The sequence below is a fragment of the Canis lupus genome, chromosome 6 (assembly GCF_048164855.1).
Source record: "Canis lupus baileyi chromosome 6, mCanLup2.hap1, whole genome shotgun sequence".
Lineage (NCBI taxonomy): Eukaryota > Metazoa > Chordata > Mammalia > Carnivora > Canidae > Canis > Canis lupus.
The window spans coordinates 33,825,721-33,851,743 of NC_132843.1; the positions used below are offsets into that span (position 1 = coordinate 33,825,721).

General features: G+C 35.5%; 1 protein-coding gene across 4 annotated transcripts in view; it reads right to left on the bottom strand.

Moving 5' to 3' along the window:
• The window catches only part of RIT2 (Ras like without CAAX 2), a 468,395-nt gene that overhangs the window by 408,508 nt on the left and 33,864 nt on the right, over nucleotides 1-26,023 (bottom strand). For 3 of the 4 annotated variants that reach the window (XM_072829421.1, XM_072829419.1, XM_072829422.1), the window contains exon 2: nucleotides 22,716-22,765. The exons of the other annotated variant lie outside the window; for it this stretch is intronic. The gene's annotated coding sequence lies outside the window, so the exon portion shown is untranslated. The remainder of the gene's footprint in view (nucleotides 1-22,715; nucleotides 22,766-26,023) is intronic. 4 annotated transcript variants of the gene reach the window in all.

Here is a 26,023-nt window from a genome sequence, read left to right on the forward strand (position 1 = left end):
CCCGGCATTCTCAGGATCTCTCTATGCACTAGGACACAGTCATTCCTCCACGAGGCTGGCACTGGTTCCTATAAGTGAGAGGGGCTCCCACTTCTTTAACCAGTAGAAAATTTATGTTTGGGCTCTTCAATTCACTTGTTCTTCTATAATAGACAGCCTACTTTTTCATACTCTCTCTCTTTGATCCTAATTAAAATGCATACAAATTCAAAAATTATTCATCATGTCAGTGTACTAAGGGAAAAAGGTACTGGACATAATCTATAGTTTACTAGGAAATTAAAGTTCAGAAATCCCATGATAATTGCTTTCAAGCTTGAGATGGCCAAAAATGTCTGTGATGAGACTGAGAAGTAATACAAAGGAAGAATATGCCAAGCATAGGGAGCCTCCAGATGATCAAATTCCATCCCACTTTGCCATATTCCATTCTTTATTACCCTGTTGATAGAGATAGAAGTAATACTTACTGAATTTTAAAAGTACCTATACACCAAGGTGATCCATGTGCTATCCCATGGTTTTTCCATTCCCTGCTTCACCCTTCTTCTCCATCAGCATTTAGTGTAGCACTTGTGGGAGTTTTCCAGAGACCATTTCTAATGGAATGAATTTCAAATTTCCAACCAAATTTAAATCATTCAGACTTTAAAAAAATTTTTTTTAAAAGATTGTATTTATTTATTCATAAGAGACACACAGAGAGAGAGGCAGAGACATAGGCAGAAGGAGAAGCAGGCTCCACGCAGGGAGCCTAATGTGGGATTCGATCCCAGGTCTCCAGGATCACACCCTGGGCTAAAGGTGGTGCTAAACCGCTAAGCCACCCGGGCTGTCCCAGACTTCTTAAAATTGCAATTGCATTTTAATGAAGACTACTACAACTTTTGCCTTTTACTATGAAGAAAAATTATTTCTAAATTAAAAAGGAAAGATATTTTTTTCAAAAACATATAATTACCTGCCTCTCAATTCTATAAGTTCATAATTATTCATATCAGATATGTATTTTAAATTAATGGGGTTGATATTTTTATAAGTAGATTAAAGCTCATGCACGCAATTTAATGTTACTCTGAAGCAGTCCCTGTATAACACTATTATAGTTATTATAGCTATTTATGAAATGCCTAAATATTTCCACAATTCTTCTTCTAGACTTATCTTCAGGTTAATTTCACAAAATGCAGAAAGCATAAGCCTCATAAATTTATTGTGCTTGGAATTATTGATTACCCTATCCAATAACAGTTTCCAAAAATTTACCTCATACTCTATGGAAATTCCCAAAGAGAATATCTAAGATTATTTTCAGAAAAACAGCATCTTTGGTTTAGTCTAAGTATATAGTATAATGGGCCCATTGGCACCCATTAGCAGCATCTAAGATAAGGAGTTGTATAAAAACGGTTCAGAGGAAGATCTGAAGAAATTTTGAACTTTATTTAAGACCAAGTTTACATTCTTCAGCTCCTGACAAAGTGAAATATTCCTGAGTTTAGTCTTATTGCTGGACTATTTGGTTCAAAGTTCTCTTGAAAACTTTAATGGGTGCCTTTGAATTTTTGTTACTGAGACTCATGGCCTTACCCAGTCTGGCCTCTATGAGCTGCATATGCTGGTACTGCTCAGGCCCCTGGTTCTGATTATTCTCTTAGGACTCCAGAAGTGATGTGTCACTTCCCAAGATCCTCATTTGGAAAACAAGTAAAAATAACTTTCACTGGAATATGTAATTCCAGTGTTTGTTTAAAACTCAGTTATATTACTTGGAACCAGTAATTAATAATGACTTGTCTCAAGAGTTGGAGTAGAATTGAATTCACTTTCCAAACTAAATATGACTCTGATCATATGAACAACAGCAAAATAAGCCAGAATATGAACCAAGCAGGTGCCAGTGAGGGCAATTCATTCTGCTTTTCTGTTTAGAATGCTGTCCCCAATTCTCCCCTTAAGAGCTCCATTCGAGTGGTCCCTCCTGTCAGAGCTTTCTTTAACCATACCACCGCACAACTGTCTCTTTCTTTATCTATGACATCACTCCACAATCACTCATCCATTTTCCTGTAACTTCTGCTACGTTGTCAGTTAAAATATCTATTTAAAACCTCTAATATTCTTTAATTTCTTGTGCCGATCTTGTCTCCTTGGATTCCCTGATTAGAATGTATGATGCTTTAGAGCACCAATCATGCCTTGTCTTCTTCTATATGCCCTATACCATGAATAGCTTTAATGTTACTTGTTAACTGATAATCTAATGAGGATTTTCTGCATGGACCTGCTTATCTTGTAGGTATAAAAATTCCATTTCTGAAAGCACTGCAACTTTATATTAACGTTTTCCACTTCTTCTTCTCACTTTGTTTTTGGACACTTGAAATTTTGGACAAAATTTCTGGGTTCAGGAGAAAGGGACAGGCCTTAGTTCATGAGGCTCCCCCTGTAGTATGTACCTGACTTGAATTGAAACATGGCTGCTAAGGCCTACCGATGTTAGGGAGTCTTAGAGAATAACACAGGAAGCCTGTGAGAGAAGAGCATTCTGCTAGGACTAGTGACCAGAAAATACTGGAGGGCCTCATTTTATTTGAGAATTCCCTCCATGACAATTGCCTACAATGTGTAGTGTGTAATTACTGTTTTAGACCAAGTCCCAGAAGTCCAAGAATCATAAATGTGCAAAATCAATATGTAGCACATTCAGGGTTTAAAAGACAAGCTGAAATTTTACAGAAATAATGTTAACTTTTACACCTAGATTTTTTTTAAAGATTTTATTTATTTATTTATTTGAGAGAGAGAGAAAGAAAGAGAGAGAAATGAGAGGCAGAGGGAGAAGCAGACACCTAGCTAAGCAGGGAGCCTGATGTGGGGCTGGATCCCAGGACCCTGAGATCAGGACTTGAGCTAAAGGCAGTTGTTTAACTGACTGAGCCACCCAGGTGCCCCTTTATACCTAGAATGTGTATGGATATGTGTGTGTATGTTCTAAAGATTCCATCTTAAAATATGTATCAGCAGATGAGATTGACAAAAAAATCCAGATTTTGGTTGACTACAAGCTACCGTTATGACCACTATGAAAATCAACACTAGCTTACATGAACAAAAATACAGTCTAAATCACACTTTCCTATATATTCTACACTCATCAGCTCACACCTGAGTATGGTCTTCAGTTCTGGATAAAATATGTAAGAGTTCCATGATACATTGAGGCAGATCCACAGTGGACTGGCCAGGATGACAAGTTTAGAAACACAGTTACACAAGTAAGAGTTCCAGGAGGTGAGGCTGTCAATAAAAGAGAGACCTAAGAAAAATAAGATAAAGAGGAGTTCTTCAAATATCTGCAGTACTAATATGCGGACAGAGCACTGTTTATGTTGTTAAAAAAAAAAACAAAAAAAACTATTACTAGTCATTGTATATTAAGAGAAAGTTCAGCCAGAGAGATTGCCTGACAAATTGAGTTGTGCATAGTGGGGCCCGATGACTGCATGGGTAGGAACTCCCCATAGTGGAGCTGTTCACTAGATATTGAAGAAGCACTGGTTATCAATGCTAAGAAGGGATTCTAATTCTGTGAACAAGATGGCCACTGAGGTTATTTCTCCATATCCTGAGATACAGATGCAGCAATAGAGAATCAGAAGGACTTCACTTCTCAATAAAATTCAGTTACCATTAAAATATTCAATGCTTTTGAGACTTTCTAATTTTTTAACATATTAAGAAAATCTTTGTTGACGTTTGCATACAACACAAAGCAAACTTACAATAAGAGAGCAAAATAAAAGGGCATTGTCTTCCCATGGTACGTTTGGTTTCACTGTGTAGTAACTATATCACAACTTTTGGCTACACAGGACAACCTGAACCATGTAGTTATTTGTTAAGAAGGACTTTTAAATGAAATGGTACACAATTAATGCCTATGTTTTTTTCCTTGTGCATAAGCTATCCTAAGCACATGTCATCAAGGCCAGGGAAATAAAGTGAACTTCATCCTGCAGGATCACAAGCAATGTTAATTCTCATAGAGCCCCCTGAGAATGGGGAAGAAACCTACCATTTCCCACATTTGTTTTTATTTTAGAAAAGTTCACCTAATTTAACTGCCACCTGACTTTTATTTTCCTTCATGAGGGGATGCCAGATATGATAAGGACCCAATAAGTCAAAAGCCATTTTTGGCCTCATTGTCTCTTTGTTAACAAAGCCTCATAAAAGCAGATGGATAGCCCAGGCCCACTTCTTTCTATGATCAGCCAAAGATAAACATTCCGTGCCTTATCAGCTGAAAAGGGAATTCTTCATTTTTATCAGAGAATAGACTGTAGTTGCTTAGTTTGAAATAAAAATCAATGGCTCCATTTGGCATTGTTTTTTAAGAATCTTTTTTTTTTTTTAGTTTTATTAAAGCAGAGAAAAACAACTAGATCTTCCAATTATTTCCTTCCTATATAAATTCTGTGTTAAACAGTGAATGCTAACTCTTGTCTAACAAACTGAATGAAAATGGAAGTGTAGACTCTATATACGGTATCAGGAATTTTAATGAGATCATAAAACTAAATTTTCTCATTATAATTATTTTAAACGAGTCATAAAAAGTTTGTATCGCAAGTTTATACCCAAACTCTTACCTAATATAATGCACTTTACTAGGTCCCATTGTACTATCTCACAGACCTCCCCTCACCTCACCCTCTACAGACTCCCGTGATCCTGTCCCCTCACCCCTCAGTTCACAGTGACACCCTACCTTTTAATTTTTATATTTTTGTAGCAATCATTTGAGAACCATATAATGCACCACCCTGGTATTTAACTTCTGACATAGGCCATCCTATGGAATGGACCATAATATTCTCAAAACTGGAAACCATGTAACTCCAGTGCTGTATCCAGAGGTGCTTTATGAGTGAGCAAAGGACCCTAAAACCAATGAATGTATCTGCAGAAGTGTGTATGCCCAAGTAGTGGGACACTTGGAATTAGAATGCAGGTTGTCTGACTCATGAGCCAGCTTCTTTCTCCTTCATCACCTGTATCCATTGCATCTCACTCCAAAGTATTGGTCACTCTGGAGAAGGCCTAAAGAGTTATTTAATCCACATGGTACCTTAGTTTCTCTTTCTTCTTTATTTTAAAGGAGGTAAGAGAAAGTCAATGATGAGACATCAGGTGTTATAGTAATTGGGTAGATGGTTTTGCTCAACTAGGGCCTCTGAATCATAAGTTTCATAACAATATAAACCACTGCCAATTCTGCTTATGTAAAGCCAGTCTCTCCAGGGAGTGTGCTGGGATAATGATAGTGCTATAGTCCAAGCAAACTGGGCTCCTCTGTCCTCAGGGTAGCCGTACTTGAACACAAATGGCACGTCATCCATGTCATGTTTACCATTATTTCTCCCAAAGCTGACAGGTACATTCTGGCCTTCTAGCCTTTGCATGTTGGCTTTATCTGATATAATATAGTATAAGAGAAACTATACACATAAAGAGAAAAATAATCAAATTGTTTGCCCATTAACAATTATTAGTGCAAAAGATATGATTTTTAATTACTAAACCTAATGGTGCAAAGATATGTAGTAATGACAAAAATGTTCATAACAATTTCCCATCTAATCACTTTCTGTGGTTTTGTAAGTACAATTTGTACCTAAGCTCCCAGCCAACAATGTAAAAGAAGCAAAAAGGAATGCAAAGGGAACATGAGAAAATGTCCCATCCTTAAGGAAATGATAAATTTAAGGAACTCTTATGACAATAAAACATGAGACAAATGAAAATAAAGAGGGCACATCACTCCCTACCTAATTGTTTGTGTAATAAAATCAGAGTGGCTCAAATATGGGAGAGATCATTGTAAGATAAAATAGTTGACAATGATTATCGGAACCATGTCTCACAAGGTAAGGGTCTCAGCTGTCACAACTGCCCAATTTCTATCCAACTACTTTCTGGAGTCATTTTCTTAAATATTGGTCATAAAGGCAATAAGAACAACTAGGTTGTTATAATATTGATAGTTGACATACTTGGAGTTTACTTTATGACTGGCACTGATCTCAGGACTTTACACACATTAAAACCTTAATTCTTCACAACAATCTTTGGTACTAAGTACTTTTATCAGGCCTATTTACAGATGAGGAAATTGAGGCAAGGAGTTAAGCAAATTGCCTATGGTCACACAGCCACTGGAACTCAGATCTCACCCACTATACAATATTGCCTCTTTTAGCTATCTAATATTTCCCCTTTTTATAGACATTTATTGAGTGTATACCTGAGAATTTGTTTTTACTCATATCATGACACCCAAAAGGAATCAGAGGAAAATAAAAGTCTAGCTTGTAGGGGCCCTGCGTGGCTTACTCAGTTAAGTGATGGCCTTCAGCTCAGGTCATGATCCCAAGGTCCTGGGATTAAGCCCAGTGTCCTCAGGGCTCCTTATTCAGCACAGAGTCTGTTTGTCCCTCTCCCTCTGACCCTCCCCCAACTTGTGCTCTCTCTCACTCTCTCAAATAAATAAAACCTTTTTTTTTTTTTTAAGGCTAGCTTATAGTGAACTTAGAGTATAGACAGACATTAAACAATTATACAAATGGCCTGTTTCATCAATGACTTAATATAAAATAGTGTCAAGAGTTCTTCTGGGAACCATGGTTGATTTGCATGAGCTCTTGCTAGCTTGATTGCCAGAAACAACCACCCATCAGCCTACTTGGAGTGATCCCCTGGTTTCTGAAAGTACCCAAAATTGCTACTACATGCAAGCTCAGGATCAGCTTCCTGGAGTCTATGTGTTTTTGTTGTCACCTGTTTTGATGATGCCTCTTCTAAAATTACTTTCTTCTGGATACAACTCTTTCAGTTATCACCACTGGGCCACCTACACTTTAATCCACCAGTAGATCTGATAATTCCATAAATCCAACATTTTTTGGTAAAATCTTACTAAGGAAAGCAGATACAACACAGAGAACTATTGCTAGTTGAAATAGCAGTATTTGGACTTTCAAAGGCTGCCTTCCTAAGCCTTTCTAAGGCTATCTAGCACTCATTCCACACAAGATCACCTTATACCCAATCAGAAATGCCCAGGACCTAGCATGCCCTATACTCTAAGCCCAATTGACATATATCTCAGAGAGAAGGCAATGTTTCTTTGTTACTCTTGTCTAGAGCCCATCATCCATATTCTCATGTTCTTTCATGGAGTCAATTCCTTCTACTGGTGATGAACAGAAAAGCTCCCATTCCCATGGGTTATTGTATTGGCCTAGAACGTTCCTTTGGACAATGAAATTACATCAAAATATAATGAACTAACCTGTTATGTTCAGGACATTATAAATTAGTCAGTTTCATAAGGAACCACATCATTGGTCCAAGCTAGCTACTCTTTTTCTGACTTCTCTCATGTGAGGTAAAGCTCATGACTCTCTGCAGCTTGGATGGATTGGGTAGGATGGGCAGAGATATTAACCCTATTTTCTTGCTTAAGCAACTAAGAGCTCACAACAATGGTGAGGCACAGATCAGAAAGATACAGAAACTCAAAAGAGTCTTTAATAAAGACTGTTTACAAAGTTGACCAGTAATAAAGGGGGCCAACAAGGAATGGCAAAGCTAGTAACAGCAAGAGAGCCATTGTTATGGGATATTCTATTATGGAACCAGTGAGACCTGTAGGTATAAGAGATGCTCACCCCACAGAAGAAAGAAACTGAGCCACTACTGCACAACCACCCATCAGCAAGGCAGAGAGCTAAGGAAGTAAATACCCCAGTTCTTTCCTCTATCTTCTTCTGATCTCTTGCTGCTATATCCCCTTGGATGAATCCAACCAGAAGCAAAGGACAAGGTGACTAGCTGATGAAGTCTATAAAGGTCAACCCTGACAGTCCTGCAGCTTGGACCTGGAACAGAGAATGTTGACTAAAACACATAAGTCAGTGTGCCAGTAGATACTTTATAATATAAAGAAGTTGTAGATCTATACAAATGTAGCTTCCTGCTCCCAAACAGAATTAAAGACCACAAAGGCTTGACTCTGCTAAGAGTTTTTCTGAGAATAAAAATGCAATAATTTACCTTAAAGGTAAATTCTATTTTACATTTAAATGTAGTTTTCTGAAGGGAACAAAGATGCTTATAAATTTTAATTACAGTTGTTATTATTATTTTTGAATCTATCTGGTTTCACAAGAGGATCTTAGATTTAACAGTACATTCTTACAAAAGGACAAAAGAGGAGAGCCAAAACTGAAGTGGGTGTGGTAATTCCAAAATAAAACCCCAGCCAAGGACACTTGTTGAAATTGGGCATAAATTTTAGTTCAAGGCATCCTGGAAGACTAGAAATCTGATGAGTCATTGATCTCACATTCTAATAAGAGAATTTGTCTGAAGAAACAGCCTTTTGTCTTATGACTTTTGATCAGGAGCAAGATTTGAGAAATGATTTAGAAAAGCAACAGGGTAGGAACGTTTAGATTTAATCAATGAGACAAGATAGCAGGAAGACTACTTGGGGTGAGTGAGGTAAAAGATCTGCAGGGGCATTAGAGATGGAGGAAAAAGAGGTGCTGGGTCCACTGATGTGTTAAATGCGAACAGGATTTGGTGATTTCATGGAAACAGAGGTTGATGAAGGGAGAAAATTTTCAAAATACTTAAACTTAGGGGGCAGGGTAAGGAAGATGATACAATGAAGAGGGAAAGGAGCCCTCTGCAGTACAAGAGATGAGTTCATTTGGGGAAGTCCACAGCTTAACACTACCTTCATCCATTCCCATTTTATGATATTCACAGAAAGAGCTAGCAAAGGATTCTATCTTAGATGGACAAGTATCCAAAATAGATTTATCTGTTGTGCCAGAAATCAGGCTTTGATAGACATCAATATATGCATTCAACCTCTTCCTTCTATTCTCATTCAAAACTCCTCAAGAAAGGAGTGTAAGGCGTGCCAAGGACTACATACATATAAGGATACACTCATTGTGAAGCCACTGGAGAATAAGACTGACCTTTCCCTGCATCTGAATTAAGAAATAGAATGTTTGATTGAGACAAAATACCTGTGCGTTGGAAGTAACCAACAGTACTTGTTGCCTGAGTGAATGAGTGAATGAATAAATGGGTTCTGTATTGAGGAGGCTTAAAAGAGTATCAATGTTACATATTTGTAAGATATTTCAAGATAGTAGTAGCAAGTCTGCTATATTAAACAAATACATATTGTCTACAATGCCAGGAAGAGTGTCATGAGCTAGGGAGACTATACTAATAAGGAAATGTGAATTCCTGCCCTTCAGGATCTGGGACTGCAGAGATGCAACTTACTTTGCAAACGCCTCAATTCAGGAGCTGAAAGTTTCTGATGAGTGGACAAGGTGAAAAGAATGAAGCAAGCTGACAAATTCTTGCTCTGATTTAGGCATGAGGGAGGAAGATAAAATAATATTTATGAGGCTTCTTCAAAGTCTGGCCTGGCGCATCTCAGGAGAAACACAAAGGAGGATTTGGACAGAAGTTTTAGCCAGGGGTAGAGACTATATTATACTGTGAGCTTCATGAGAACTTAGGTCTTGTTTTATTGCATCTAGCAACTCATTAGATTCTCAATAGACATTTGCTTTGGATAAAATAAATGCATTAGTCTAAAAAACAAAGAACAGTTAAAATATTTTGAAAAAGTAAAAATTAATCAATGATGGCATTTTTACTCAATATTCAAACAATGATGTGGTACTTTTATATTTTGATAGATTAATAAAACAAAGCAGATAATCCTGTACCAAACATAGGTGTGTATGTATATGTATAAAATTATGAATATATATGAAATTATTAAATGTATACATGAAAAGAGAAGCATCATAATATTTATTACATAACACATTATTCAGGGAAATAAATGATCACATCTTATACAGAAGGATTTTAAGCTACATTACAAAGTAAAAAAAGAAAAAACATAAAACGCAGAAAAAAAATGCAAGTGAATATTTAACATGCCTGTTCTTAATGGTTCACATTAACCCAGGGCCCTTGTGAAACAGGCCTGACTTTCACAAATTACTTTTTACTATTTTCAATTTTGCCTCTGGCTTATAGCATTAGCAATAAGCGATCTGTAAGAGTTATGACCACTAGAGGAGAAAGGCATAAAATATTCTAAGATGTCCAAAACATTAGATTCCTTTTGTCTAAGCCAGTCAAGAAACCTAAATCATTTGTAGTTGAGTTTTGAGAAGCATATGGACCATTCAATATCCCCTGCAATAGAGTGACCAAATTTAGGGCTTGACAGTCAAGTTCATTCAGATCTAGGGCTTATTACCATTGTTTTATTGAGAAATATTTTCACTACTTTTCTTTCTCTGGAAACTTTCTTGAACTCCTTAAAAATTCACTCAGGGAGTTCCACATTTGTTACTAGAGTTATAGAAATAATAGAGTTAACTTCTGAGACTATCCAGGCAATCACTGGCATCTCTTTGGATATCTAGAGTTATAGAGTGAACACAACTTCCAAACAAGCCCTTCTTCCAATATTCAGTTCAGTTTTAGAAACAGTCTCATGAGACCCTAAATAGACATTTCAGAACTGAAACCTCACAGTTATATATACTTACAAGCCCATTCTCCTCTGGCAAAATACCCTAAAGCTGCTTCTTTCTATCTCTATTAAAATAATCTTTTATCTTCAATGTGACAACACTTCAACTCTGTGCACACCCTGTGCTTTTTGTCCAGCAGTTAAGGTCATTTTAATGAAAATACAGAAAACTTGATTTGTTCTACAAACTTCTGGGTCTGATCTTGGCCTAACTTCTTAATTCACCGAGTCTTCATTGTAATTATTGACAATAATCATAAGCTACTGCATTTCAGCTCTGCATATATATTATCTTCACCCACTGGCCAATTTCTCATTCATCTAATCTACATGGCCTTTCTTCTTCCAGTCTTTTATCTATTTGCCATTTATAAACAGTTAAATCAGTACTATACATTATTAACTAGTCTATCATTTTTAATGTGAAAAACATAAATCAATATCTCATCAAAAGAGACAGTAGTACATAATTACAATGACTATACATCTACAGAAGTAGGAAAATTAGAGGTGATGAAGATTGGAGATTTGTTATTTAGTGGCAGCCTTCCTCAACACTTTCTTCCTCTTTTTTTTTTTTTTTTTTTTACTAAGGATTCTTTTTAAATTCCTTACATTGAAATTTTCTTAAAGCATTACTTGATACCCACCCACACTCTGATGGACACTCAGCAGCATTTTGTAAATAATTGTTGAGTTCAGGAACTTCTCCAGATGGTCGCCCATATTTCTGGATTGGCCAGTACTACTGCTCACACTTAGTACAGCTTTGCATTTCAGCTGTGGAAATGCCTTGTGTTTGAGACATGGGTGTGTTTATTACACTTTTTTCAAAACACAATTGAGTCCTTCAGCCACTCATAGAACATCCACAGAAATAAGAAGCTTTATGATTTTTCAAAATATTTTATTTATCTATTTGAGAGAGAGAGAGAGAGAGAGAAAGAGAGCAGGCAAGAGTAGAGGGAGAGTGACAAGTAGACTCCCTGCTGAGAGCAGAGGCCAAGGCAAGACACAGGGCTCCATCCCATGACCCTGAGATCATGACCTGAGCTGAAATCAAGAGACCAGTGCTTAATTGACTGAGACATCCAGATGCCCTGAAGTTTTATGATTTAAATAAAATATTACATGTGACACAGTGCTCAGTACACAGGAAGCTCTCAAATGATGTTAGCTATAGGTTTAGCTTTCTCTCCTGGTGTATTTTATAAAGCATAATTGAAATTCATTGAATTTTGATATAAATTTCCAAAAGTTTTTAAAAGTACTGGCTCTATTTGCAGCAACTATAACAAAGAACAGAACAAAGATCTTGGAAATTATGCAGCATCAACAGGTAAGTGTGAGAATTAGTTAACAAAGAATATGAAAGTAAGTTTATTCATGTTTTAAATCAAAAGAACAGTTTATGGTGAGTTGTGATTTCTTTGGAGTGACTACAGTAAACTTTCTGGGCCTCACTCAGTAATGACAGGCAATTCATCATATATCACAATAAATATAAACTTAGAGTTGAAGATCAGAATGAATGTTAGTCCAAGCAACAGTGGTTGGATTGGCAAATTACTCTCCACCATAAATAGAGTAACCTTGGAAAATTGTTGAGCCATAAAATTCACATCACAAAGACATTCGATACTTGAAAAAGGACCCTGTATTAACCAGTGAAAGAGGGCCATCAGTCTTCCTGATAGATGGGTACAGATTAATCCTGTTTTCTGGTTCATAGCAACTCATGTAATGCTGATCTTCTTCTACACCAAAATACTACACGCTGAAATGTCAGACAGTCTCTTTAAACATAGATTAATATTCTCCCACCTTCTATGCATACTTGTAAGATCATTCTTATTTCAGCTATAATAACTGCATCCTATTTTGCATATGTCGTATTTAAGGCCTCCTTAGGGGACTGCTTGTATTAGATGTCAGTACATTTAGGTGAATCGCATTTATAGCCTACTTATATGTGTTGTTAGAAAATTATTTTCTCCTCTGATATATTTGAAGAGATTCTATTGACAATGCTAAAAAGTTCGGCCCAATAAGAGGCTAAACAATTAATTGTTAACCACTATTTATTTCTAGGTTGATAACATCAAAAAGCTATCAAGTTTCATTTTCTTAGGTTTTGAAAGTTGATATTATTATTACCCATAAGCCATATTTTATGGTTAGACATTATATCACCCTGCTGGTAAATATAAATATTGTACATGTTGATTAAAACTTCATCCATACAAGCATATAGGGGGGATCATATATTTCAGACCCAATTGTCATAAATAAACATGTATTAGCTTGAGAAAATATTTTCACAAGTGGTTCTCAAAATAGAGAAATCATAAGCCTTGTGCATTTTTTCTGAAATACTAGCTTCCAAACACACAGCTAATAAGATTGCCTAATGTGTTGAAAAAATAAATAAAAATAAAAGAACTAAATTGAAATCTCTAATACTTCTTTTGATTTTTTTCTGATGTATTTTGGAAGTGTTCTCACTCTTCTATGAATTCTAAGACTTGAATATCTGTAGCATTTATATTATAACTAATCACATGTACTATTAGACATCTGTTCTGTTGTTTCCAAGCAAATAAATGTTGCTTGTTAACTTTTCTCATACCACTATGAATGTAAGAACAATTTCTCAAGCAACTGTATAATCATTAATGATGATCATGGTTTGTTAAACTTCAGGGGAAACAATTCTAAAGTTTATCAGATACGTTATTCTGTAGATATTAGTAGTGAGGTTCACAGAGTTTAAGTGACTTGCACAACATCATTCTAATTATTACAGGCAGTTCCAGGAAGAAAATGGATCTCTACCTTCTTGCCTGATGTTCCTTCCTGTCATCTCTTTGGTAATACATATGATTAATTCTACTTAGGGATTCCACAGTTTGTGTTCTGAAGAAAAGGCACTCATTACAACCATAGACTACTTTCCTTGCCAGAAACTTAACATCTTGCCTCTTTGTCTCTTTTGGTGCCATCTCAATACATCACACACACATACACACCATAACATTTATTGGGCATAAAATATTTGTAAGTTCAGCCTTGAAAAATGCACTCACTGGCACAACTTGCTTACTACTGTCTTTGGGTTCTTCTGTGAACTCACAAATCATAACTTTGTTTTACTTCTATTGCTTTGCCATCACTCCTTCATTGAAGCATTTCAAGTATCAGGGAACAAGCGTGATCAAGGGGTAGAACACAAAATTCCCAATGGTCAATTCCAAGGAGGAAGAGAGAAAGTCATGGCCAATAATATTACCTCAGAGTTTATCGTTCTCCACAGAACACAGTGCCCCATAGATGGTAGGCATACAGATATATTTGTTGAGTTTGTTTCAACTTGATTTTAAAATAGGATTTTTAGCAAAACACTGACCAACTGTTCACAATTGCCTATCACTTACCCACTGATTTAACTTGGCCAAATATTAGGCCGACTTCTCTCTTCTCTGCAGGTCTCTGAACTCCAGCTTGCCCCTGAATCTAAGCCACCACTTAGGTATAGAACATCCCCTCATAATAGCTCATTTAGAGGATCAACTGACCAGACCTAAAAATATTTCCCAGCAGACCACCATGATCATGCTGTCACCTCCATTTGCTTGTCCATTTTCCCCTCAAAAGTTCCCACAAGCCCTAGTTACCCTACCTTGCAGATAAAAGTATTTTTCTGCTTGATTTTGAGATGCTTGCAAATCCTGTGGTTCGGACACTATTGTAATAGCCTTTTTAAAATGAAGTTTCTCCTTACCTAAGTCCAGATTTGACATTATTTGACATTATTATTAGGTCATAGAAGAAGAAAATTCCTTTAATATGTCGCATGTCATTCTCCTATAAAAAGAAGAAATCTAATAGCATTATATTTTTGGTGTTAGAATACCCTGTGAAACAAACAAAGCTCTCTATGTTTTTATTCTTAATTCTTCAGAAAATTCAAGCAATGGTATTGGTGTCAGTAGGTTTGTAATAGAGAACAATGAGGTATTCTGAGCAGCTGTCAGCTATGTCAAACTCTTAACCATAAAGGTACTGACTGCAGGGAAGACTAATCAGAATTCATATTTTATATCCCAATTTTATTTTTGAACAGCAATAAGACAGGCTCACTCAGGAAATTCTGCATAACTGAAATCAGTGGAACTTCAGTCTGGTGTCTTAATACCATCTGAAATGCACTAAAGATTGCTGCTTCAGGATGATAAGGCTTGAAATATGGTTACTGGTTTAAATTTAATGTACGAAGAATAATAAAACCATTTCACAAAGAAAATAATGTAACATAAAGGGAGATAAGAAAAGACTATCAACATATCTGGCATTCAGAAATCTACATATCAGAACATTATTATTAGAACAATTTACTATTATATCTTATTTAAATACCACATTATTTCTGAAGCTGTTACTACCAGATATAATTTTCACTCTTCTATGGCTCTATTCCATGGCTTCAAAAAAACTTTGCAACTATTTTAGAGTTATCTTCTTCTTCAAGAGTTAGAAAATGAAGGATGGAAAGGTCAAATTGTTCAGGACGCAGCATCACAGATTTGGAAAATGCTTGGCAGCACTTCTTATTTCCCTGCATGGCAAGACCCTCAGTTTATTGGGGTTCATGCAATTGGGCCCTCATTTTAATGGAGTCTGAGTTCTACTATCCATGATTTGCAGAAAGTGGTGTATTCTAGAGGATGGAGGAGTTGAGACTTTAATGCTATTTTTATATTTTAAGAGATAATATCTGAGGAATACACTGAAATAACTATGGATGTATTTTAACCATTTCTGCCTTTACATCTACAGTTTGGAAAATCAGTCACATCACTATGAAGGGGACAAAGAAGTTTAAACCACAGTGGGATGTTGCTCGTTTTTTTAGGTTTTAGGTTTTTTTTCTTTTTACTGACGTTTGATTTGCAATAACTGAAATGCACAGTTCTTAGGTACTATAAGTTACTGATTTATTTGTGACTTTCTCCATATATATGTATATGTTTATAAATATATATACATTATATAGAGATATATAGAGATATAATGCACAATAGCATATGCATTATATCTGTACCTATATATCATATAATAGTATAATTTTACAAAACCAGCAGGCAGGAACATGCAAAGTGTTTTAGGGACACAAAGAGAAATAGGCTTGGATGAAAGCTAACAGGAAATCTTAGGACTAAAGCATGGAGGCTCCTAAAATCAGGTGGCGAAATGTGTGTACTTTCTTATGGCTTGTTAAGAGCAACTAATGTTGGATTTTGATAAGCTTAAAAAATCACCCATCTAAACAACTTTTACCTGATGTGGATATTCTGAAAAGTTGTGAGTGATAAAGCTGAAGACCTTTAGATCACTTCAAAGGGTATTGTACATAAATCTTTTATGAAATAGCAAGAGTCAAGAAGGATGGCAGAGTAGACCAAACCTTTGGTTTGAGTCAATTTGCAAAGGACCACAGGGAGTCACTAGCCTCCTGAGTCTCTGTTTCCTCATCTGGAAAATAGGGAAGGCGACACCTGCTTCATCACAGTGTTATGAGCATTAAATAAGATAACTCACCCAAAGTCCTAAGTACACACTGCATTTTTACTGGAAGACACAACTACATGAGAGCACCAAGAAAGAAGCAATGAATTCTAGCCAGGGAAGGAGAGAGTATGGCGGGGAGCATTTAGAGAAGAAGAGATATGAATCTGACTTGGAAGACTTTCAACAAGCAAGTTGTGCTTACAGGCTTTTTTGTGACCTCTTACATTTTTAAGGGGCTTTCTGCATTTGTAGGTTAATTTTTAAACTGAAGCAAAATAGTATGAAAAATGACTTTGTAATTTGATAATATATGTTCTGAGCAGTCTTTATTTTGCTGCAATCAGTTTGTCTGAATTTTTCTTATCAACACACACATTCTGTTACTGGTATGAGTTTCTGCACATGCAAGAGAGTCTTGAAGCAACATAGAAATATATGTGTTATAATTTTCTTAGCCTGAGATAATAAACATTTTTTTTCCAGTTTAGAGGAAATCATTCCTGGCAGCCAGCCTTCTTGTGATTGATTAAAATTCAGGAGAGATGGAAAGAATGTTGGCACATTGAATGAAAAAAAGGGAGAGTCTGGGACTGTTTTCCAAGGATATTACATGGTTATGGTCCATGGAAGTGTTGCTTGCCCTCATAGGGTTGGATTATGTTCTCATGTTAATAAGCTTAACAAACCCTGACTCACTCTGAAATTCTAATTGAATCTAGATTTTTTTTTTTTGAGAATTTGTTAATAATGAATACCAGTTTGGGCTTTATCTGGCAAAGAACTGTGAGCTAATTCTTTTTTTTTTTTTTTATCTAAATTCAATTAGCCAACATACAGTACACCATTAGTTTCAGATGTAGTGTTCAATAATTCATCAGTCATGTATAATACTCTGTGCTCATCCCATCATGTGCCCTCCTTAATGATCGTCACCCAGTTACCCCATCCCCCCACTCATATCCCCCCTCAGGAACCTATGACTTAATTCTGAAAGTAGGCTGCTGTGGACTGAGACCCAAGACATATAATCTCACCACTAAATTTGGTAGTACAATTATCAATTACAAAAGCCATTGCCTTGGCCACTTGAACATAACAGGTCTGTAAGTATTTGAGTGGGGCTTTTCTTCACCTTTCTCCCCTCTTTACTCAAAGATTCAAAAACAGAGAAATTTCTTCCTAAAATGCTGGAGGAAAGGCTGGCTTTGCTTTGTAATAAGGGTTAAACTGGCTTCAGGCAGAGGGGTGAGGAGCACTTGTCAACGCAATAGAATATAGAGTGATTCAAATGCTCTGACAAGGACATAGAAAGAAAAGAACAGTGCTCTGTGGTTTGCCAGGAATTCATCCAAAGAACACTGTAGTTGTGCTTATAGAAAACTATGTATTATAAAGCACTAAGTCCCCTTGTTTATATTATAATATATGCCGCCTCCAGATGAGAGCACAGTGAATTAAATAAGCTCTCTTTTAATATATAATAATAGTAGGTTGATAGTTCAAAGAAGTTTCTATCAAAGCATCTGAGGGAGCTATATTCACATTAATTGACTTAGCATTAGTTACTGATTGAAAAGTTAGTATTATTACTCTTTTCATTCTGTGTTAGGGAATTTTATCTTCCCCCAGTTGATACATTTTATTTTTGTAGATCCCATCATGAATTATGACAATAGAATTCATCATATATAATTAATAAAAACTATTTGATATAATTCCAAAAGTAGAATAATTGCAGGATTTATACTATGAATCAGATTTTTTCTTTTTTTCTTTTATTTGCTAGGTATACTTTTCTTCCCAAGGCTCCCTCTGTTGTTTGGACATTTTATGTCATTCTGCTGTTTATCAGAAAGCTTTTATAGAATCATTCATTCTTCAGACCTCTTTGCCTATTGAGAGTTTTGTTTTTCTTGCAGGATCAACACAGTTCCTACATTCGCAGGAAAGACCCCCCGCTGTGTGATCCAAGTTTTTTTTTTTTTTTAATTTTATTTTTTAAATTTTTTTAAATTTATTTATTCATGAGAGACACAGGCAGAGGGAGAAGCCGGCTCCATGCAGGGAGCCTGACGTGGGACTCCATGCCAGGTCTCCAGGATCACGCCCTGGGCTGAAGGCGGTGCTAAACCGCTGAGTCACCTGGGCTGCCCTTTTTCCTCCTTTTAAATTTGAGAATAGTTCTGTAATAGGCCTCAAAATTACTTACCTAATGTCTTTCAAAGGTTGAATCTGTTAATTGTTCTCCAAAAAGATTGTTCTATTCTTATTGACACATTAAAGGCAATTCTGATTTCTGCTCTGGCTTTGGCAGGTCATATCTGACTGATACCCCCACTGGGAAGAACTGGAAAAACTGGATAAAATATTTTGGGGAAAAACACAACTTTTTGAAGGCTTTGAAAAGCTATCATGCCTCTAAGATCTAAAGGGCTAAGTTCTTTGACATTAGGAAAATACAGATAGGTGAGCCTGACACTTGGTGCCCCATTTTCCATCACCATATTTTCAAATTCAAAAGTCAGCATCTCAGGAACTAGACAGAGCTCTGGGCTCTGTCTGGAGGGATAGAGTTCAGACTCTGCAAAATGGAGCACCACTCAAAGTTTCATAGAGTGACCCTAAGGCCTATGTCCTTAGATTAAATGTAAAGCAGCATTCCTCAAAAGGGTACATTCAATATTTAATCAATTAAATCCCTGATACAAATTATGGAAAACTATCCCTTACCCAAGAATATTCAAAAAACAAGTTCTTACAGAGCGACAGCAACCAAGATAGTGTGGTATGAGCATGACAGACATGTAGACCAATGGAATATAATCAAGAATCCAAAAATTAAAAAAAAAAAAAGAATCCAAAAATAAACCATCAGCATCATAGTCAATTGTTTTTTGACAAGGATCTCAAAACAATTCAATGCAGGGAAAGACTATTCAACAAATGGTGCTAAAACAACTTGATGTCCACATGCAGATAAATAAAATTGAATTCCACATATAAAAACGAATTCAAAATAGATCAGAAACCTAAATGTAACAACTAAAACATATAGCTCTTAGAAGAAAACATAGGAGCAAATCTTCATGACCTTGGATTTGGCAAAGCATTCTTAGATATAACACCAAAACTACAACCAACAACAACAATAACAAAAAAGATAAACTAAAAAATTAAAACCTTCTGTGTTTCCAAAACACTGTCAATGAAGTGAAAAGAGAACTCACAGAATGGCAAACAGTATTTGTAAATCATATATCTTATACAATATTTTTATCAAGAATATATAAAGGACTCCACAATTCAACAAAAGGAAAATCCAATTCAAAAAGGGCAATGGGTTTGAAATATATTTGTCCAAAGAACATAAACAGTTGGTGAACAGGCACACAAAAAGATGCTCGACATTGTTAGTCATCAGAGAAATTCAAATCAAAACCACAGTGAAACACCATTCCACAGTCAGTGGAATGGCTATAACCAAAAAATAGAAAATAAGTGTTGGCAAGGAGCTAGAGAAATACATAGCTAGTGGGAATGCAAAGATATGGAAGACTTGAACAGCATGGTACATAGATGTGAACTAATTGACTTAATATTTTCAATATACATATTTCTTTAAAATTTACATGGAAAATTACTAAAATTAACTTTAGTTAAGAAGCTGGTCTTCTATTTTAAAAGACTGAAATAATTCAGAAAATGTTATCTGAACACAAGTGAATTAAACTAGAAATATAAAACCTAAAACAGCTTGGATATTATCAAAAGAGAATTAAATAATGCATGGGTCAAAGAAGAAATCACATTTGAAATAAAATGCAATTTAAGAAATGATACTGGGAATATATACTCAACTTTGAAGTGCAGCTTAAGGGATGCTTTGGGGAAATTTTACTGTCTGATCTAAGGCCAATATGAATAATAGACTCCTCCCATAGACAAATAATAAATGATGAAAAATGAAATTAATAAGTAGAAACTTTTTATTTTTTTTAAGTTTGTATTTGTTTATTTGAGAGTGAGAGAGAGAGCATGAATGGGAAGGAGAGAAAGAAGCAGGCTCCCTGTTGAGCAGGGAGCCCAACATGGGGCTGGATCCCAGGACCCTGGAATCATGACCTAAGCTGAAGGCAGACACTTAATCAACTGAGCCACCCATGCATCCCATGAATCCCTTTTAAAATGTTGAAAATAAATGTGAAATAAAAACAATTCAGTGGAATAAATCCAATGAAAGATGTGGAAAGCCTCCACGTAGGGAAATATAAAATTTTGAAATAAATTCAAATTATACACAAAACACTTGATATTACAAAGGTGCCAATCCTACTAAATAGATCTTTAGATTAACTGCCATTTTAATCATAATCCCTGCAGATATTTGTTGTAGATATTGACAAACTGACTCTAAAATCCATAAGAAAACACAAAAGATCAAGAAAGCTTAATTAGTGCTGAAGAAGAATAACATTGGAAGACTTTGGTATGCTGGAAGACTTTGGTATGCTATTAACAATGATTAAAATAAAATAGTAATAAAAACAATGTGATAATGAAACATTAATAAACTAGTATAACCATTGGTACAAAATAGTCCCATACAGATTTGGAAGTAAGAATTATAAAAAAGATATTACTTCAGAGCAGTGAAGAAAGGATGGTTTTATCAGTAAATAGTACTGGCTTATTTGGATATCCATATATAGATGACTAGTCATGGAAAATCATTTTACTCAATCAGTTTGCTGCTCAAACAAGTCCTAATTTGGATGATCTGCAAGAATGGACAGCGTGGGCCTGCCCTGGCCACACAAAGCATCATATACGGGGAGTCAAATGAGTCTCCTCACTAATATTTACTTTTTTAAGTGACTCATCAAAAAATTCCAAGTACCTAGGCATCATTTCCCATTTGTTTTTGTCTAGAAGACTTGTAATGTTCTCTGTGATAGAATTTCAGTGCAGTACATAAGTGGGTAAGAATCAGGAGGAAATTTGTATGCAGTTATTAAAGATATTAAAATTAACAGCATTATTATTTAAGATGGCTCAGACATTTGTACCCAGAACATATTACTGTCTCTGTGTCTTCCCAACTGGATAATCTGGTTAGGATTCACTTTGTATTTCTAGCACAGACGATTATGTCATTGATTTCGGGTCATGCAAAAACTGTGTAAAGTTCCTTCTATGTTAAGGAACTGTGCAGGCACTGTGGGATACATAAGTGAATGAGAAAGAAATTCTTTGATTCTATGAAGTGTGAGAAGTGATATCAGTTGAGTCGTTTAAAAAACAGAGAGAGAACAGCCATTACATTTTGGAGGGAATGCCTTACATGTCCTGTTTTCTTAACCTCTGAAATGGGGCAAAACACCAGGATACCAAGAAGTCAGCAAGAACAAGAAAATCCTGCTTGAAGAGACTGATGAAAACGACCACTTTGCCTGACAAATCAATGAGGTACATACAAATCTAGCCCTATTTGGCAGCACCAGTGAAATCTTCTTCAAAACTTACCTGATCTTTCTTTTTTCCATAAAAGCCCCAAGTTCACTGTAAATGGGACCCTATTTGGGTTTCTACCCATATCTATGTACCCTGAATTGCAATTCTTTGATATCCAGATAAACACCTTGCTTCTTGAACTGGTGTCTTGGTTTTATGTTGACAGAAGTTTATAATTTAATGTGATATTATAAAAATATTGGTATTTTTACTAGTCAATAATGGGTTGAAACCATTCTTTTTCCCCCTAATTTCCCACAGTGGCTAAGTACCAGAGACTGTATGTTTTTCAATCTGTGTTGCCTCTAGGAAATATTATGTTTTAGGATTTTGCTTCTCAAAATGCAGAGGAGAAATTTTTCTAGTTTTAAAACACTCGTATGTTCCTCCTTGTCTCCAAGTATATTCAAAATAATCTAAAAACCAAGTTGTGTTCAGCAACTCAGGGATGGCTACAATCTTTTGAAATAAATAAGCCCTTCAGTTTTAGTCTGAGGAAAGCATTGGGGTCCTGATTATTTTATAAATAAGAGAAGTGATTATACCGTCTTCCATTCCAAATCCCCATAGGTAAGAATAGCCACCTTGCAGAGACTGAGAATTTTATGAATGCTTATTGGAATGAGACATAAATCCTACTTATAATTGAAAACATTGATTTACCTTTCAAAAGGTGAATAGGGAAAATGTATAGGAGGGAAAAAACGAAAGAGAGTGAAACTCATTTGAAAAATTTTAGTTGGCAAATCTTTTTGCAGACATTGCAAACTGTATTTTCTTGATTATATCTTTTCTTGTACTGCATGGTGTGTTTGACACCACACAATATGACATGTCAAAAGCAATATCACAAATGGAAAACAAGGACATGGCATATTTGGGGCCTCTGAATTGCAGGGCTTGGTTTTGGTTTTTTATATGTCTTAATAACTTCAATTTCCCCATATATCGTCAAAAAAAAAAAAAGAATTCATAGACTCACCTCTAAAATTGTTTGGTGGTTTTTGTACAGTCCTCCCAAAGTCTCATTTCCTTGAAGAAAATTAAGAAAATTTAAATTCACATTATTTTAGGACATGATGAAATATTAACCTAAAAAATATTTTTTTAAATGTAACTTTAAAATGTGTCCTGTTTTCTAAACCTCTGAAATGGGGCAAACCACCAGGATACTAATAAGTCAGCAAGAACAAGAAAATCCTGCTTGAAGAAACTGATAAAAATGACCACTTTGTCTGACAAATCAATGAGGTACATACAAATCTAGCCCTATTTGGCAGCACCAGTGAAATCTTTAAAATCTTTAAATAATCTATCCAGGGGATCCTTGGGTGGCGCAGTGGTTTAGCGCCTGTCTTTGGCCCAGAGCACGATCCTGGAGACCCGGGATCAAATCCCACGTAGGGCTCCCGGTGCATGGCGCCTGCTTCTCCCTCTGCCTGTGTCTCTGCTTCTCTCTCTCTCTCTCTCTCTCTCTCTCTCTCTGTCTATCATGAATAAATAAATAAAATCTTTTTAAAAAAATAAAATAAAATAAAAAATCTATCCAAAACTGTTTTAAACTACCATGTGGCACCTGGGTGTTACAGTTGATTGAATGTCTGACTCTTGGTTTCAGCTGGGATTGTGATCTCAAGGTCATGATCTCAGGGTGGTGAGATTAAGCCCCAAGTCAGAGCTCTCTGCCCTTCCCTACCTCTCTTTAAAAAATAAAATAAAATAAAAATGTAACAATATCCAAATCATTTTACAATGTTTTAAAGCAGGTAGTTTTAATATGTGTGAGAAATGTGCTGCAATTCAGTTTCCAAAGGCCAAATTACAACTACAATCACCAATTATAACTGGAATTTCTAATTAGATAGCTTCTCAATCCAGCATTCAAGGAGGTGCTCAAGCATATTCTGAGAGGTTATTGAGGTCTTTGTAAAAAGCCTTGAGTGCTTTTATTTTTCACGATAGCATATATTCTGAGCATATTCTTCATTGTCCAGTTACATTTGTAATCCAGTAGAGCCACTTAGTTTTATTGCCCACTTTTGCATCTGGGCCTGAGATATTATTTCCACCAAGTGAAAGCCCAATAATCTCTCAGTTCATTTAGCATCTGGTAAGTCCACTGAGCAAAGAAAGAGAATTTTAGTGAGTGTGGTGACATAGCTCATGGCGGTGATGGTGATGGGAAGGCATGCAGAGGTCAAGAACCACAGCATTTTAGGCAAGTTAATATGCGATGGTCCTTGGCAATGTTATGAATACTTACTAAAGTATATTGTGCTTCCAATGTTAGCAAATAATTTTATTGGATAACTACTACAGATTTCAGTATAGTTGCAATATTACTGGAAAGATTTCATGCAGTTATCAAGTAAACTTCATTTGAAATGAAGAGTTTAGCAAAATCTGAAATCTGATTTCCTCAAACAAAAAAGCTTTGAAATTATTGGTAGCATCTGTATGGAAAATCTTAGGAGGATAGTTATTCTCAGAATAAGATTATTGATACATTTAAAAATATAACAACGTAAACAAAGATTAAATATAGAACCTTCTCCCAAGCTACATTTTCATATCATTAGACCTAAGATTAGTGATTTAATTTCAGAGGAAAAAACATAATCTATGACAAAATTTTAATGTTTAATGTCATAATCTATGACAAAATTAGAATTTATGGGTTTTATAGATTGGTCTTTATCTCATTTGTAAATTTTTTTGCTCGTAAGATTGTATAAGAATTATAATTATGTAGATTTTAGTTAGCTTTATTTTTGCATACTAAGGATCCAGGAATACATTTTTCCCTCTCAACAATGACCATAAATATGGCCCATATATAATTTATTGTCCCACTGGGATACTTTTGAAAGTGAAAGGGAATACAAATAGTAATTACTTGGTGAGGCCAGGTATAAATAAGATATTTTCTGGGCAAACTGAGATGTAGGGTCATTTAATATACATGACTCAAATTTGGAAATTATTGATTTAATCCAAATGTTTTGAAAATGAAAAACTAGCACTCAAAGTCACATGACTTGTTAATAGCTAGGCTGACACTTTATCTTATGATTTCTGAAATTATTCCTTCAATGCCCCTAGTTACATTATAGAATTATAAAAAGGGTTTTCAAATAACTATAGTGCAAAATCTGTTACCAATTTTCAGCTGGTCATAGAGCCTGGAAGGCTTAAAAAATAGAATACAAGCACCAGCACTGATATTTCCACTTTGCAAGTGATACATACAGCAAAATAAGCTTCCATTCACCAATATTCTCAACTAATTGAACTTATCACATTACAATGTGTGGTGTTGAATAGCAACAACATAAGTCAGAGTTACAAATGCATTTGACATCTCATGTATGTCACTTGCTCACACCATATCTGGGCATGTGTTAGGCTCAGGGCAGTTTGATTCATTCCACTTTCGCTCATCTATTTTCTACTCTCAACGTTTGACAAAAATATATGATCTATAAATCCAATTCAATAATATTCTTAATGCCAACATTTTAATCCAAGAAAGTGAAAATATGCATTTTACAAAGTATCTCAACAAGTGTGAAAGAGGAGAGGGAATTCAGGGTAATCATCCACAGACGAGGAAATTCAGGTGGCTAGAACACTTTTCCTTCTTCAATAGCTTTCCAGATGATGGAGGTTTTATTATAATGTGCTTTACATTTGCTAATGTAGTTCTACTAAAAGTCACATATTCTAAAATGATATTTTACTTCTCCTCTCTCTTCCCCATGCATGCCATCATTAAACACCATTGATACAGAGCCACCTGTGTATACAGCACTCAACCAAGCATGGCATTTCTGAAGTAATTTGGAGAGAGATGACAGCAGGTGAAATTGGAATATTCCCAGAGGATGCTCATTCTGCATTCAGAAGCATTCCAGATATTTTTGAAGAATTTCTTTTTCCAATTTGCATTATTTCTAAATACATTTCACATACTTCTCCAAGTTTACTAGCTGTATTGCAATATGTACATTAATATTTAAGCTTATGTCAGGCAGGCTTAGATATATGAATTAACTAAGAGGCATAAATTAAGTGAACATTTATATAATACTCTGTGGAAGACATATTATTGTGACTCATAGCTTTGGAAAGGAGATAAAAGAGCCTGAGAAATCCTTTCTTATTGACCCTGCTATGCCTTAGAGTACCTTTTTCTACCATCCTTAGACTGCACATGGCAGCAAAAATTGCCAGCAGACTTCAGTAAATAGAAAACTGAATTTGTTAATAGTTTAAATCACAATTATAGAG